Source organism: Rhamphochromis longiceps, linkage group LG7, assembly GCF_057381845.1.
Source record: "Rhamphochromis longiceps isolate RC_006_pf linkage group LG7, R_longiceps_female_GT1.1, whole genome shotgun sequence".
Taxonomy (NCBI): Eukaryota; Metazoa; Chordata; class Actinopteri; order Cichliformes; family Cichlidae; genus Rhamphochromis; species Rhamphochromis longiceps.
The window spans coordinates 33546914-33562660 of record NC_140563.1 but is presented as its reverse complement, the minus strand read 5'-3'; the positions used below and the strand labels follow the sequence as shown (position 1 = coordinate 33562660).

Sequence of the window (15747 nt, the reverse complement as noted above, 5' to 3'; positions counted from 1 at the left end):
GTATCAACCACGCTCATACCAAGGTGCCTTCAAGTCCTGTAGGAATTTTAATACTTACACTTCTAAAGGTTTCCTGTCAAATATAATTATTTTTAAAATTTTATTTATTTTCGGTTATGATGATTCTTTAATCTGTGCTTTGAGTTTGGAAATGTAAGAACTCGCTTTCTCACAGATACCTCAAACAATAAATGCAATGTGATATATGCATTCGAAGCTTGAATAATCCATCTTTTTTTATGGTGTATGAAGCAGGGGGTAGTTTTACGGGGTTCATTGAATTAGGGTCCTTTATGGTCCTTATGTAATGCAGTGGATTGAAGAATGCATAGTAATCATGAAACCTGGTTCTATTGTCAGATGACAGCATCTGCTACATTTCCTGATAAAGATGGTGGATTTTATGCAGAAGAGCTTCAAACATCAAGGGACAACAGAAAAGCTGAGGAACAGCAGAACTGGTAGATTAAAGAAAAAAAAACAACAACAACCAAACATATGTTTCAAAAGCTTTTCTGTTCACATTATGAGCAGCAAATTGGCTTCCTATTACAGTGCCTCACACAAGTGGAACAATCTGGAGAAGCTTGTAAAATTAGATATGCTAATCCCTTTTAATCAATTGAAATCCCATGTGGGGCACTGAGCAGTGTGAACGCATGTGTTTTCTTTAAACGTCCCTTATGTTGATGTGTTCTTTTGATTTTGCTTTTTATGTTTTTGCTTTCATTGATTGATTTGCATTGTTATCATGGCATTCCTTTAAAGGTGGGCGTGGTCTTGGTGGCCTCTCTTGTTTAATTAAAGGTCACATGACCCCCAAAAACATGTTTTATGATTCACTAATCAAACATCTGCAGGCTCTGTATCATCTCCTTCCTGTGTTTCTGTAAAGTAGGTTGATATTTATTCGCAGCAAGTTCAGCTTCACTTGTATTGACAGCACACTGGGATGTTTTACAAATATTAAACCTCCGCAGGTGTTTTTTTAATGCAGTAAAGTTAAAACTTTTAACATGGAAGTCTTTGGGAATTTACTTACTTTTGGATTCATTTTCAAATGGAATTAAAGAAGCTGCAGTTTTTTCCATTTACAAGCCCCCAAAACCTGGAATAAATACAAGTCAAGTCAAGTGGTTTTATTGTCATTCCAACCATGTGCAGTGGTACAGTACACAGTGAAACGAGACAGCGTTCCTCCAAGACCATTGTGCTACATATGACATATAAGACACAATCAACGCAGAACTACATAAAGTGCAATGTACAATTACACTACAGTACAATAGAAATGTGCAAAAGACGGAGTATTGTGCAAAAAGTCACTTGGTGTATGAAGGTGTGTGTGTGTGTGTGTGTGTGTGTGTGTGTGTGTGTGTGTGTGTGTGTGTGTGTGTGTGTGTGTGAGAGAGAGAGATTCTGCACATAAGTGCTTGGTAGTGACATGTATGAAGGTATGCGTGTGTGTGTGTGAAGGCACTGAATGTACGGTAAATGGACTGGTTTTTATGTAGTGCTTTTCTACTTTTATTGGAGCGCTCTTTGCCTTGTTCACCTATTTACACCCATTCATACAAGCATTTTTTGTACACTTTAAGTATCTTTTTATATCAGCATTATCAAAGTGGACTTTCATAGCACAGTTCCAGAATTATTTGCCTAATATTTATTGTGTATTTATGTCTTTAAATTGGCATAAATGGCATTCCATATAATGAAACCAATATGTTGTATTTTTATTATTGAGTGCGCTACCAATAACGTGCTTGTTATATAGAACATATCACATAATAATATCAACACAAAAACTTATTGATATTTAGTCACAGTATGGGCACATCGATGCACGTCTTAGCCAAAAAGATGAAAAATCCGAGGTCACAGAGAGTCCCTGAAAGCAGCTCGATCGTCTATTCTCCACCCTAAAGGAAGCCGTGCGACATCCATCAGACTCGCAGGACTCTCAGAGGTACTCTCGAGCTGTCCCCAGCCTGTAGCTCCAACAAACAGCCCGCTGGGACATCACGCTGCGCTCCGGGCAGGCTGCTGATCTCTGCCCGGATTTACCCCTCGAACAGGACTGTGGGAGCGATGCGACGTCTCGGAGGAGGAGGAGGAGACGAACTGGCCAGGCAGAAGCAGACACCTGAGAGGAGGATCTGAGTTTGTTTCTGTAACGTCAAAGAAAGGTGAGTGGCAAAAAGAAAAGAGCGGAATGTTTCCTGCGGGCTCGGCTGGTGCCTGGCGCAGACGCGTGTTTGCTTGTTGGTGTTCGGTGCGTGTTACTTGTCGTGTCCAGCATCGGTAGCAGGCAGGCGGTATGAGTCATAGCCCCGGCGCAGGGCTGCTGGAGGATCTGCTGAGGAGCAAAGTGTCTGCAGCCTCCAGACCAACAGTCTGTTATCAGCCCGCTGCACCTCTACGCCATTTACGCAAACGACTCTCGTGCATTTTCCTCTTTGGAGTCCGCGTGCACTGTGATCGTAGTTGGAGTCTGCGTGGGTGTTCACGCACGTGCAAATAAGTGACGTGATAGCTGCTTCACCTGACAGGCAGGTGTGTGAGAGTGAAATTCAGAAATGCTGCGTTAAACCTCAGGTTTGAAGCTGTGCTTCCGGTAAATGCGAAAGATAAAGCGATGTCTTGCACAACGGTGCGGCTCCAACTTTACAGCAACAGTTTGCTTTGAACCTTTTCATGTGTGGGGTTTGTTTTCTTTTTCCCACAAAGCAGTGGCCTGCTGAAGCCACCAGAAAGCGAACCACAGTTTGGTGTAGCCTGCATAGAAGACTCTGTTTCCGAAAGTTTATTTTAATGAATTATTCTTGGCTCTGTATGATGTCACTTTTGGCTGTAAGCACAGAAACCTCACCCACCTGCTGTTCAAACCTTCTGTTTGCCAGGGGCACTCAGTCAGAGGTAAGGGTGGCCTTAAATTAATATGAGCTAAAATCAGAAAGTATAAGATAACCTGGCATTATTTACCTGTTAGAATCAACATGGAACAGCCATTATTAACTGGAAGGTTATGTGTTTGCATCTCCTCTGTCTCCCTGAAATATTATTTAGAAATGTGTTTCTTTAAATCTAATTGTACCCTTGTAGCTGAAGAACAACAGTCTCAGCAGGAATCGGTATCAGAAATTTTTATGGGAATTATATCAGCGTGTGATCGACTGGCGACCTCAACTAAAGTGTACTCCTACCTTTGGCCTGCTGCACTGTAATCATGCATGTAGTAAGAAAGTGCCTCAAAGGGATCAAGAGTAGCAAGGTGATGTATAAGTACCAGTCCATTTACCTTTTATCTTCTGTGTAAAATTTCTCTTTTTCCATAATGGAATTTAAACATAAAGGTTAGCCTTTTATTATTAAATCCTAACAGGTAAGCTAACTAAGATTGAGATCTCTTTTTCAAGAGAGGACTGCATACAAACATACACATGCAACATTCAAAAACTGACACAAAGAGCTGCACAGTTAAGGGACAAATGCATTATACACACAAATGAAGACCAACTCGTACAAGAACAGTTGCAGATAGACAAACGTAAAACCCTACAGAGAATGCAGCTTAATAGTTCTTTGGAGCTTGTTCCATTTATAGGCAGCAATGAATCTGAATCCAGTTTTCCCAAGCTCAGTGTGAACACGAGCTACAGATGATGTTTAAATGTCCTGAAACCTGACATTGTAGGTACTTTATTTAAATTCAGTCAAGGAGTTGAGGTAATAATAATAATGGATTGGATTTATATAGCGCTTTTCAAGGCACCCAAAGCGCTTTACAATTCAATTATTCATTCACTCTCACATTCACGCACTGGTGGAGGCAGCTACAGTTGTAGCCACAGCTGCCCTGGGGCAGACTGACAGAAGCGAGGCTGCCATATCGCGCCATCGGCCCCTCTGGTAAGCAGACAAGCACCCTCTCTTCAGTTTGCTAGGGAGCATCATCCCACTTCTTCATAAAAGATACAATGGTGAGTATGAAAAGAACCACCTGTGATGAATTGCAATGCATTGTGAAACAGACTCGAGGTTTCAATGTCGATATGGAAGCATGCATAGAAACAATATCATCATAATCAAGCGCAGACAAACTGCGTTAAACGTCCCGGTGAGGTAATTAATATTCAGTTTTACTATAATTTAGAAGCCACTTTCAGTGGGTACTCTATTCACAAGGGGTCCCCACAGTGGGTGGCTCCGCATTTTTGATTATGCAGACTTTTATACCCTCCGCCTTCCTGATGCAACCCCAAAAGATTCATTTCTCTTCCCAGGGCTCAAATGGAGATCTTCTTATTAAACAAAAATATGAAAATGACTCTCCTACTCATTGTCAATGTGCATAATTTAAATAAGGTAAAGGGAATAGAAGTCTTGCTGGCCTATGCAAACAATTACAATTTTTTCATTTGCTTTAAATCCAGGTAAATTCACCTAATTTGAAAATGATATTTCATGTCCACACACAGATGAGGAGGTGTGACAGTAATGAGTATTTTCTTCTTGGAGTCTTTGTTGACTCATAAATCAGTTTGTAAACAAAGATGGAAGGAGCAGAGGTAATTAGCGGAAGCAGCCTTTATTGGATGGGTAATGCGGTCGGCATCCCCCGAGCTGCTGGCAGCTTTGTTTCTGCAGAGTGAATCCAAGCTGATTTCTTGCTGATAGGCTCATAATGGAAATTACAAATAACATCTGACTTGCCGGCCTGTTATCAGTGCTGGTGTTAGTGTGCACACTAAAGGCCTCGGCTTCCTTAGAGTTGCTATTCATTTGGTCAAATTTCATAAAAAGACAAATTAATAAAGACGAATGAGGCGAAGGGAAAAGTTGCTCTTTGCTGTCAGGTCTGCTGTGATGTGAACTACTGATACAGAAAAACTGGTCAGTGAATTTTTAATCTTCAACAAAGCCAAGCAATGCCTGTGTATGTCTGTTAGCTAAAAATCCTTCTTAGATTTCAGTAATTCAGCTGAGGGGTAAAATGTGCAATGTAAATTACGTGTAGAATTTCACTGAATATTAATCCCTAAATGTGACCCCAGATCAGCTGTGAGTCACAGAAATGCCACAGTGTGACATGTGGGTGCATGAAATATACTTCTACAAAGGGAGGCTCTGAGATGGGACATGGTTAAATTCCATTTACTGGATATGAGTAAAACGGGGCTCTTTTACAGTTCATGGGAAGATGACATGACAGCCCGTGCGTTACACTTCACGTTTGTGCAGCAATTCGTCTGTGACAGAAGCTGAGTTAAATATAAAGATTGATCATCTGAGTTGTAAAAGCAAACTTGCATGCGTTTAGAGGCATCTTGTTATTTCATGCTCCATTATCGAGTTGTGGCGTAACCTCTTGATCACAAGCAGCATCTATGACGATCATCCAGTTATAAAGATTTAAATGAACAATTCAGACTTTAGACATGAGGTCACAATAAAGGTAAGAGAGAGAATCTCATCACATTTCATTGTCTTAAAGAAGCTCACATGAAATTTTGTCACCATGAGACTCAGTGCTAGGGTTGAACACTTTTCAGTGAAGCTATCTGCTGCTAGCAGCAGGCTTGGTTATTTTTTTTTTCCTATTGTATTTAATGGCCTGACCTTTTCAGAATTCAGCCTGCTAAATAAATAGCAGGTAACATTTAATAGAAAATGTGAGCGTTTCTGAAAAGTTCTTGTTTGAGAACAATTTTAGAAAACTGTGTGGTTGTACTTCCTCCCCATTTAAAAGCCTGTGCTGTTGCCACTTGATTATTTCGAGGTTGTAAGGCATCCTTCTGAGTGCTTTGGTTAGGTCTGTGTATAATAATCCTAAACTGGTGACATTAGATGTTTTTGTACCATAAAGTTTTTTCCGTGGTTGTCGTCTTTGAAAAATGGTCGTAATCTCTGGATATTGGGATCGTAGCAGCTGACTGGAAAACTTAAACATATCAACCAGCCCGAGTCCATTTGACACTCTCTGTGGACACACGCATAGTGTTATTTTTCTAAGTATAGTAATGCATCTGAAGCATAGAGGTCTGTAGATTTGTGTGCAGAAACCTTTAAATTCATCTTGTCAGTGACCTGGTTGCTCACCTGTTAATCACAGTTTCTGGGTCAGTAACATGAGGAGTGTCCAGTGGGAATTTTTAAGGTGTCAATAAATCCTAATTTGGACAAATGGTTTCTCTTACCTGGGCAAACTCACAAAGCATCCCAACTGAATCTGAAGCAGAAATGCTTTTAAAGTGGGTTAAGTCATAAATAATCAGGTTTTTCATGTTTGTGTTTTGTACTCTCCTTCATTAACTTCTCTTTATTTTAAAGTCTCATCTGAAATGTGCATTGCAAACTAGGCTGGGCTATAAATGCTGTTTTATGGTTCATGCAACATCAAACTATTCTCGTTCCCAGGCGCTCAAAATCTTCAGTTTTACCAAAGATGCGGTATCGCAGAGATCTGCAGGTTCCATGATCTGGATCTCTCACTCCTAACTCTACTTTAAGATTTAAGATTTGAAGAGGCAGCACAGTGCCAACCAGCAGTCAAGAGAGTCAATGAGGTCAAAGCAGTTTCCCTGTAGGCTTTAATAGCACCAGAAATCGCTTTCCAACCACAGGCATTGCCACCTGGTGTCAGTTAAAAGCAGTGCTGGTTTAAGGCACTTAAATATTGGATCTTTCTTTCTATCTGTAGTGTTCTTTGTGCTTGGATGGGTTTTCTGTGGAAGCTTACAGTTTGTCCTGCTTTTGAAAAAACTTGAGGGCTAACAGTTTTCTCTGGTCCTCCATAATTTCTGTGTTGCTGGTCTGAGGTAACAATCATATGGAATCACAGTTGGATTAGACCGATTTCAAGATATACAGGCTTATGGAAGTTTCATGCCATTTCCCGAGTTGTATTGGCAGCTTCCGTTCTAAAGTCTGAAAATGCAGTTGGTACCTTTGAGGTTTATCCGGGAAGAATAGGGGCGCTCACGTTAGGTGTTTTGCTGTGATGATTCACAGTGACCTTTTGCCTCCAAGACAGTCTCCCTAACCACTCTGCCCTTTCCTTCTGGCTCTCTGTCACTCCCTCCCTCTCCTCCTCTTCTTCCTCCTGCCACCCACCTGCAGTGTATCGACCAGAAACAGCAGGATTCAGCCTTCCTAAGATGATTAATGCATAGATAAGATTTCCACTTGATAGCAAGGGCCTTGCTGCAGAAACACTCCTCTTCAGGTCGAGCATGGTGTCTGCGTGTTGGCTTTCCTGAGAGTATGGTCTGTCAGGAGAATTAACTTTTAGTTATACAAATGTTTCCTGGCAGAAATAATCGAGTTGAGTTGAAGCTCAATTGCTGGCTGGATCCAAAGATCCCACGTTTATTTTACAGCGTTAAAGAGCTGACTGGCACACCAGACCTGTCATGGATAATTAAGTGTATCTCTGTGATTTATCACAAATTTATGTGCTTATGATGCGCAGAAGCACTTCAGTTTTATTTTTACTTTAGAATTCCAGTTTGTTCTCTGGACCTTCCTTTGCATAAGTCATCTGCTGCATATCAGAGACTAAATGACTCACACCAAAGGGCTGCAAGGCTTGAGGTGCAGATAGCACAGGGCTGAAAGTGATTACTGTTAAATATCCTTGGGATGCCGAACCTGCCTTCACTGTATACATTTTTATCTTTTAATTACTGACTCAAAAGGCATTTAAATTGTTGTACAACAACAGTTCCCAAATGGAGTGTTATGGCACACTAGTCTGCCTTGACGCGAGTCCAGGTGTACCGTGGGATTTTGTCATACATTATTGCACAAAATGTTATGAAGGAACTTTTTATTTACTGTACTGTATTTTGCAGGCACTCGTTTGTTAATAGCCTGCAAGCTGTTAAAGAAAAAAAACCTTGTCATAAGGAACCCATGTTCTTTTGTGCAGTGACTCAAGAGGCGAAAATATTAAAGTGTGACACATCAAGACCCTGAGAGATGGTCATGAGGATAGAAAATGTATGAGTGGAAAATCAAACAGTCAGTAAAAAACATTGTGAAGCTACTGGTCTATTGGAAGTCAAAAGCTCTCAGCCCAAGTGTATCATCTGCTGAGAGGAGCTGATGGTATCATGGTAGGAAGCAAACTGAAGAGGCACTAGGAACGCAAACATCCCTACTGAGTAAAACCCTAAAAGAATGTTGAGGCAGCTTTATGTGAAAGTGTCTGATAAGGCTGATGCAGGCGATTTCGATACCAGTGAAGCGCAGATTTGAAAAAGTACGCCTAAAAGCCATTTGGCTTTCCCTTTGGTGTGGCTTGGGCACAAAATGTGTAGAAAACCACTGAAGAAGATGCCACCAAAATGATCATCGAAATGATCAGCCAGCCTGAAAAAATGTTCTATCTGGATCCATGAATCGGTGATGGCTCAAAGTTTCGAGGATTAAGGCAAAGCAAAATGGCAAATGTGGCAAGAAAGTTGTCAAGAGGTAACACTCACACACATGCGCACACACAAACAAATGCTTGTCTCCCATTAAACCTATCCAATGGTTGTCTGCTTAAAGCTTCATAAATTATTTTAAATTTTGTTTTTCATTGACTGATTTTTAATTTAGTTTTTCAAGTTCACAAAATCATTTCAGTTTCACTTTTTTTCAGTGATGACATCTATTTTTCATTTAAAATCTCTTATTTTAGTTTACTAAACTTGTGACTTGTGTTGTCACATCTAGTTTTAGTTTTTAGTTTAGCTTTACTTAACCTTGGTATAAACAGTTCTGTGTTTTCAGTGTCTCAAAAACACCAAATTGCTGTGTGTTGAGAAATCTAATTGATAATTAAGTAAATCAAGTGTATTTTACTGAATAGGAACCCGCTTATGCTAATATTGCTAATATTTAAGTTTCCCCTTTTTTAAAATCATTAGCTCTTTAGCTTGATGTTTTAGTAGTGCTAATATTGGTTGGCATGACCATTATTTTAAATGCTGGTGAGTTTAAACACCGATCTGTGGTTTGAAACAGACTGAAAATGTTCACATATTAAACACAAATCAACATATTCAGAAATTGAATTAATAGTTTGTTAAAGCCGTACACGCGATTAATCTTTCTGCTTGGGTGTTTTAATGACTGTATTCTAGGGCTGGGCGATATGGCCTAAAATCCATATCACGGTATAATTTGAAGCGTGTGCAGTAACGATATATATCGCGATAGTCTTTTCTTTTGTATAACACTTTTTAAAAAAAATTTATTTATTTACTTTTCCCCCATTTTCTCAAAGTCGACAGTGCCTTATGTATGAATTCTGGTTGCGCTTACTGTAGTACACGGCGCGCAGAAATCTGAAAGCCGCACCGTTTGATGGATTTCCGGAGCATTACGGCTGCCGTAGTCAGGAGCCTTGTGGAGTAATCTGGGTCCAAAGCTCCGTCCGCTTCAAGTCCCAAAGTCAAACGAACACTGAAGCATCACTGAGAGTTAAAAACTGTCTAAATTCTTTCATCTTTAATAAAATGATCAGTGTTGCTGCTTTACCAGGTGTAACAATTAAGTTTAATATCCACGGATGCATGACAAAAGAAGTTATTAAATTTAACAGAGTTAGAAGTTAACAGGAAGTTAGCTCGCTAGTTTCCATCTAAACATGATATGCCATGTTCTGACTGAGAGATTTCTGAAAAAAATTAAAGTACAGCTCTGCTATCACTTCCGACATTAATGAAGTGACTTTTGTAGGGTTATTGAAGTTGGACTAGCTGGTATATAATGATGTGCTACGTGATCGCTAGCAAAACAGCTACGTTAGTATAACATTAGCACAGTGCAACTGGAGGATGAACGCTAACTTTTTTCCACTCGCTAAAGGTTAACGTGAGGGTTTCTGGTAGCAAATGCAATTGCATGGCAGGATGCTATAAACTGACCAAACTTCAGTCAGGAGAACAACTGAGATAATCCATCCACAATACGAGGTTTGTCATTAATAATATTGCAACATGGGAATAGAGCAGCTGCGAGAGAATTCAGCTTTAATGAATCAATGGTACGGAAGTGGAGAAAGGGCAGTTTTTGGCTTTCCCCATATTCCAAAAGTGCTTCATCTCTTTGCTATTACTGTCGTCCGGCATAATTTGCAGATGTTGTTTGCAGCCGCTGTAATGCTTTCGACCAAAACAGGTGCAGCTTGATGACACCATCAACATGCGCTATTGCGGTAGGATAGAATAGAATTCAACTTTATTGTCATTGCACACGTCACAAGTACAAGACAACGAAATGCAGTTTGCATCCATCCAGAAGTACTTTAGCCATGATATAGATATATTACAAAATATATATTAGCAATGATATAGGTATATAGATATATTACAGAAATGGGTCTGTTATAGGTATGTTACAATGACAGTTAAGATAAGTGAGATATGTGGATAATTTCTACAGAGGCTATATAAAGTGCTGGTGGTTGTGAGTGGTGGTTCAGTCCATGTTATTATTGTGTGTTTGAGGGTACAGTTGTCCATTGTGGGTGTGTGTATGTTCAGTCCATGTGTTAACGTGGGTCAGATATCAGGAGGCAGAGTTGAGGAGTCTGACAGCTGTGGGGAAGAAGCTGTTCCGGTACCTGGTGGTCTTAGTCCGGAGGCTCCTGTAGCACCTCCCAGAGGGCAGGAGGGTGAAGAGTCCATGTGATGGGTGACTGGGGTCTCTGATGATTTTCCCAGCCCTTTTCAGACACCGCTTCCTGTAGATTTCCTTTATGGCAGGAAGTGTAAAGTGTAAAGTGTATGTGTTAGTCCCCATAGGGAAATAGTTCCTCTGCATTTAACCCATTCACCCAGTGAAGCAGTGGGCAGCCACCAGTGCAGCGCCCGGGGAGCAGTGTGTAGGGACGGTACCTTGCTCAGGGGTACCTCAGGGTAGCCGTTCAGTGGAGTCGAACCCCCGACCTTCCGATCATGGGGCCACCACTCTACCTACTGAGCTATCCCTGCCTGGCGATGCGCTGGGCAGTTTTCACGACCCTCTGCAACGCCTTCCGGTCCGAGGCAGAGCAGTTCCCGTACCAGACTGTTATACAGTTGGTCAGGATGCTCTCGATGGTGCAACAATAGAAGTTCACCAGGATGTCTGTGGACAGGTGGTTCTTCCTCAGGAAGAAGAGGCGCTGGTGAGCCTTCTTGACCAGCTTGGAGCAGTTGGTCATCCAGATGAGATCCTCGGAGATGTGGACACCCAGGAACTTGAAGCTGCTCACACGCTCCACAGCCGTCCCCTTAATGTGGATGGGTGGATGTGGGTCAGCATTCCTCCTGTAGTCCACGATGAGCTCCTTGGTCTTCTCAGTGTTGAGCAGCAGGTTGTTTGTGTCGCACCACTCAGCCAGATGATCCACCTCCTCCCTGTAGGCGGCCTCATCGTTGTCACTGATGAAGCCAATCACCGTGGTGTCATCTACAAACTTAATGATGGTGTTGGAACCATCGGCAGGTCTGCAGTCATGGGTAAATAGGGAGTAGAGGAAAGGGCTCATCACACAGCCTTGTGGTACACCGGTGTTCATTGTGATTGTAGATGAGCAGTGGTTATCCAGCCGGACATGTTGGGGCCGGTTACACATGAGGGAACTGATGCCTAGGTCTGTCAGTTTCCTGATGAGTTGTGAGGGGTGGATTGTATTGAATGCTGAACTGAAGTCTATAAACAGCATTCTGGCGTAGGTGTTGTTATTGTCCAGGTGTGAGGGGACAGAGTGCAGTGCGATGGAGACTGCATCCTCTGTGCTCCTGTTCTGGCGGTATGCGAATTGGTGGGGGTCCAGGGTGGGGGGAGACAGGATTTGAAGTGTGCTAGGACCAGCTACTCTAAGCACTTAGTGATGATGGGGGTGAGTGCTACTGGGCGGTAGTCATTGAGGCTTGATGGGTTGGAATTTTTGGGTATCGGGACGATGGAGGTGGATTTGAAGCAGGCCGGTACCACAGCGTGGGCCAAGGACAGGTTGAATATGTCTGTCAGCACTCCTGCAAGCTCCCCAGAACACGCTCTGAGAACACGCCCAGGGATGCCGTCAGGACCTACAGCCTTGTGGACATTGATCCTGCTCAGCACCACTCCTACATCAGTGGGGGAGAGAGTCAGTGGGTGGTGGTCCAGCGTCACGTCTGCTTTGGTTGTAGTTGTTGGAATTCCCTCGCTCAAAACAAGCATAAAAGTTGTTGAGCTCGTTGAGGAAGGAGACATCAGAGGATGCGGGGGAAGGGTTTGGTGGTCCTGTAGTCTGTAATGGTCTGGAGTCCTTGGCACATGCGTCGGGAGTTGGAGTTGGAGAAGTCTTCTTCTACCTTCTTTTCGTAATAGCGTTTGGCTTTTTTGATACCCCTCTTTAGCTTAGCCCTGGCTGTACTGTAGGCGTGTGCATCTCCTGACCTAAAGGAGGTCTTGCGGGCTTTCAAGAGGAGACGAACATCCCGGTTCATCCAAGGCTTCTGGTAGAGTGGTATAGTCAAAATCTCTACCGTTGGCCAAATTTATATCGTTTCTACCATATACCGTTTATAACGCCCACCCCTACTGTATTCATAGCTTTATCACAGAGAAATATTATCAGTAACTGAAGGCTGGTTTTTACTTTGGTGACATATTAACAAATGTTTAATGTGTCTTCCATTAAGACATGAGTTGGATGTGCTATACTTTAAAATTTGTTCCAGCTGTTGTATTGTGACTGTTTAGCAGCTGTCAGGGACCCAAGTGAATGTAGACATCTGCTTTTTGGTTCAAAACATCCTTGAAACGTAACATTTTCTCATTTTTTTTTTTTTTTTTTTTTTTTTAAATTTTTAAATTTTTTTTCCTCTCTCTCTTGTGACTGACTGAGCTCACTTGATTAAATTCAAAACAGCGCTCCCTACAATGCCATATTTTTACAATTATCAACACAGTTGTTAGACTGTTAACTGATGCAGTTAGTTTAATAACTGGTAAATTGCCTTTACAAATGAAAGAGAAAACAGTAAATTGGTTAATAATGAAAACTGGTGCCAGCGACCAGTCACAAACCTGTGTATAGTTAAACTCTCTGTAGTTTTTCGAGTTGTATTTTGGTTTGAGGATAAAGATGCTGTGACACATTCAGGTTAACGATTTGATCTCAAGGGTCTCACTCGGTTCAGCCAGTCAGTCTGTATAATTTACAGCTGGATAAACAGGATGAGAGAGGAGGATTTCAAAGGCATGGGATGCCAAACATGGACTACCATACATACAAAGAATCTCATAATATCTGAACAATGCTATTTTAAAAAAAATATTTTTTTACAATATTGTCCTCACCAGAAAAATTTAAGTAACTGCACAAACTGCTGCAAGGTTTATTTTCTTAAGTGTGGAACCTGTGAGTCTTCTCTATTGAGATGAACAGCGATCTGATACAGATTCAACACTTAAAGGTTCCAGATGCGATTTTTATCTCCTTAATTTCCTCTAAATGAATAGAGAGCAGGCCACATCTGGCTGTAACACTTATCAGTTTTCAGTTTACTTTTCAGGGTTATGACTTTTCTTCAGTCACATCTTAGTTGCTCAATTTTTATCCAATTTTCACGGTGGTGTAAAGAGGTCAAAATCTGGAACTATTGCCATCGTCCAAATATATGGTCCTGACTGCAAAAGCTGAATTATTGGTGACAGTGTTTAGTGCCGGACTGACTTGCTGGTCAGCTCTCCTCCTAACACAGCCCAAAAAAAGTTTTTCTCTGCTTTAGGCAGAGAGATGGAGGCTGTACAGACTGAAAGGGTAAGAACAGGAAATCTTTGGCTGACTGCAGGATCTGAAAGCACAGAAGAATCAATAATGAAGACTGCTCTTCTGGACAGTAAATCAGCTCGGCGGTACATTTTCTCCTTGCAGCTGCCACTTTTATCCTTGCTCATAAATACCAGGATTACAACTTCTCATGATGGGGAACTCCTTGCTGGGTACTGCCGTTTTTAATGATTGTGACTAACATCGATTCTTATACTAAAGAGGCACTATGGTTCTCTGAGGCTTACGCATGATATACAGGGAGTGCAGAATTATTAGGCAAATGAGTATTTTGTCCACATCATCCTCTTCATGCATGTTGTCTTACTCCAAGCTGTATAGGCTCGAAAGCCTACTACCAATGAAGCATATTAGGTGATGTGCATCTCTGTAATGAGAAGGGGTGTGTTCTAATGACATCAACACCCTATATCAGGTGTGCATAATTATTAGGCAACTTCCTTTCCTTTGGCAAAATGGGTCAAAAGAAGGACTTGACAGGCTCAGAAAAGTCAAAAGTAGTGAGATATCTTGCAGAGGGATGCAGCAGTCTCAAAATTGCAAAGCTTCTGAAGCGTGATCATCGAACAATCAAGCGTTTCATTCAAAATAGTCAACGGGGTCGCAAGAAGCGTGTGGAAAAACCAAGGCGCCAAATAACTGCCCATGAACTAAGAAAAGTCAAGCGTGCAGCTGCCAAGATGCCACTTGCCACCAGTTTGGCCATATTTCAGAGCTGCAACATCACTGGAGTGCCCAAAAGCACAAGGTGTGCAATACTCAGAGACATGGCCAAGGTAAGAAAGGCTGAAAGACGACCACCACTGAACAAGACACACAAGCTGAAACGTCAAGACTGGGCCAAGAAATATCTCAAGACTGGTTTTTCTAAGGTTTTATGGACTGATGAAATGAGAGTGAGTCTTGATGGGCCAGATGGATGGGCCCGTGGCTGGATTGGTAAAGGGCAGAGAGCTCCAGTCCGACTCAGACGCCAGCAAGGTGGAGGTGGAGTACTGGTTTGGGCTGGTATCATCAAAGATGAGCTTGTGGGCCTTTTCGGGTTGAAGATGGAGTCAAGCTCAACTCCCAGTCCTACTGCCAGTTTCTGGAAGACACCTTCTTCAAGCAGTGGTACAGGAAGAAGTCTGCATCCTTCAAGAAAAACATGATTTTCATGCAGGACAATGCTCCATCACACGCGTCCAAGTACTCCACAGCGTGGCTGGCAAGAAAGGGTATGAAAGAAGAAAAACTAATGACATGGCCTCCTTGTTCACCTGATCTGAACCCCATTGAGAACCTGTGGTCCATCATCAAATGTGAGATTTACAAGGAGGGAAAACAGTCCACCTCTCTGAACAGTGTCTGGGAGGCTGTGGTTGCTGCTGCACGCAATGTTGATGGTGAACAGATCAAAACACTGACAGAATCCATGGATGGCAGGCTTTTGAGTGTCCTTGCAAAGAAAGGTGGCTATATTGGTCGCTGATTTGTTTTTGAATGTCAGAAATGTATATTTGTGAATGTGGAGATGTTATATTGGTTTCACTGGTAAAAATAAATAATTGAAATGGGTATATATTTTGTTTTTTTTAAGTTGCCTAATAATTCTGCACTCCCTGTATAGGTGTTGTTTCTCTGAGCTTGCGTTGTGGCTTCCACCCATGAGACCAGGTAGCATCTCGCTAATTTTGGCTGATTATTCAATTAATTGTGAAATAATTTTGCAGGTTAAACAATAATTAATACTTCTAGCATTAATTTAAAGATAAAGACATTCAGGGCTTAAGCATAACACCATGAAGCCATTGTAGCTGTGGCATTGTGACAGTACTGCAACCACATATGTAGGTAAAGCTTCAGTCCAAAATGAAAGTCATATCTTATTAAATAGACTGTGATATGAAACCATTGATAAAGATCATAAACCCAGCCCAAATGCT

At 41.7% G+C, this 15747-nt stretch overlaps 1 protein-coding gene across 1 annotated transcript in view; it reads left to right on the top strand.

The window, feature by feature from the left end:
* The first annotated feature begins 1933 nt into the window (after window positions 1-1933).
* The window catches only part of rab27b (RAB27B, member RAS oncogene family), a 78657-nt gene continuing 64843 nt past the window's right edge, over window positions 1934-15747 (top strand). Inside the window, exon 1 of the mRNA XM_085413420.1 lies at window positions 1934-2189. The gene's annotated coding sequence lies outside the window, so the exon portion shown is untranslated. The remainder of the gene's footprint in view (window positions 2190-15747) is intronic.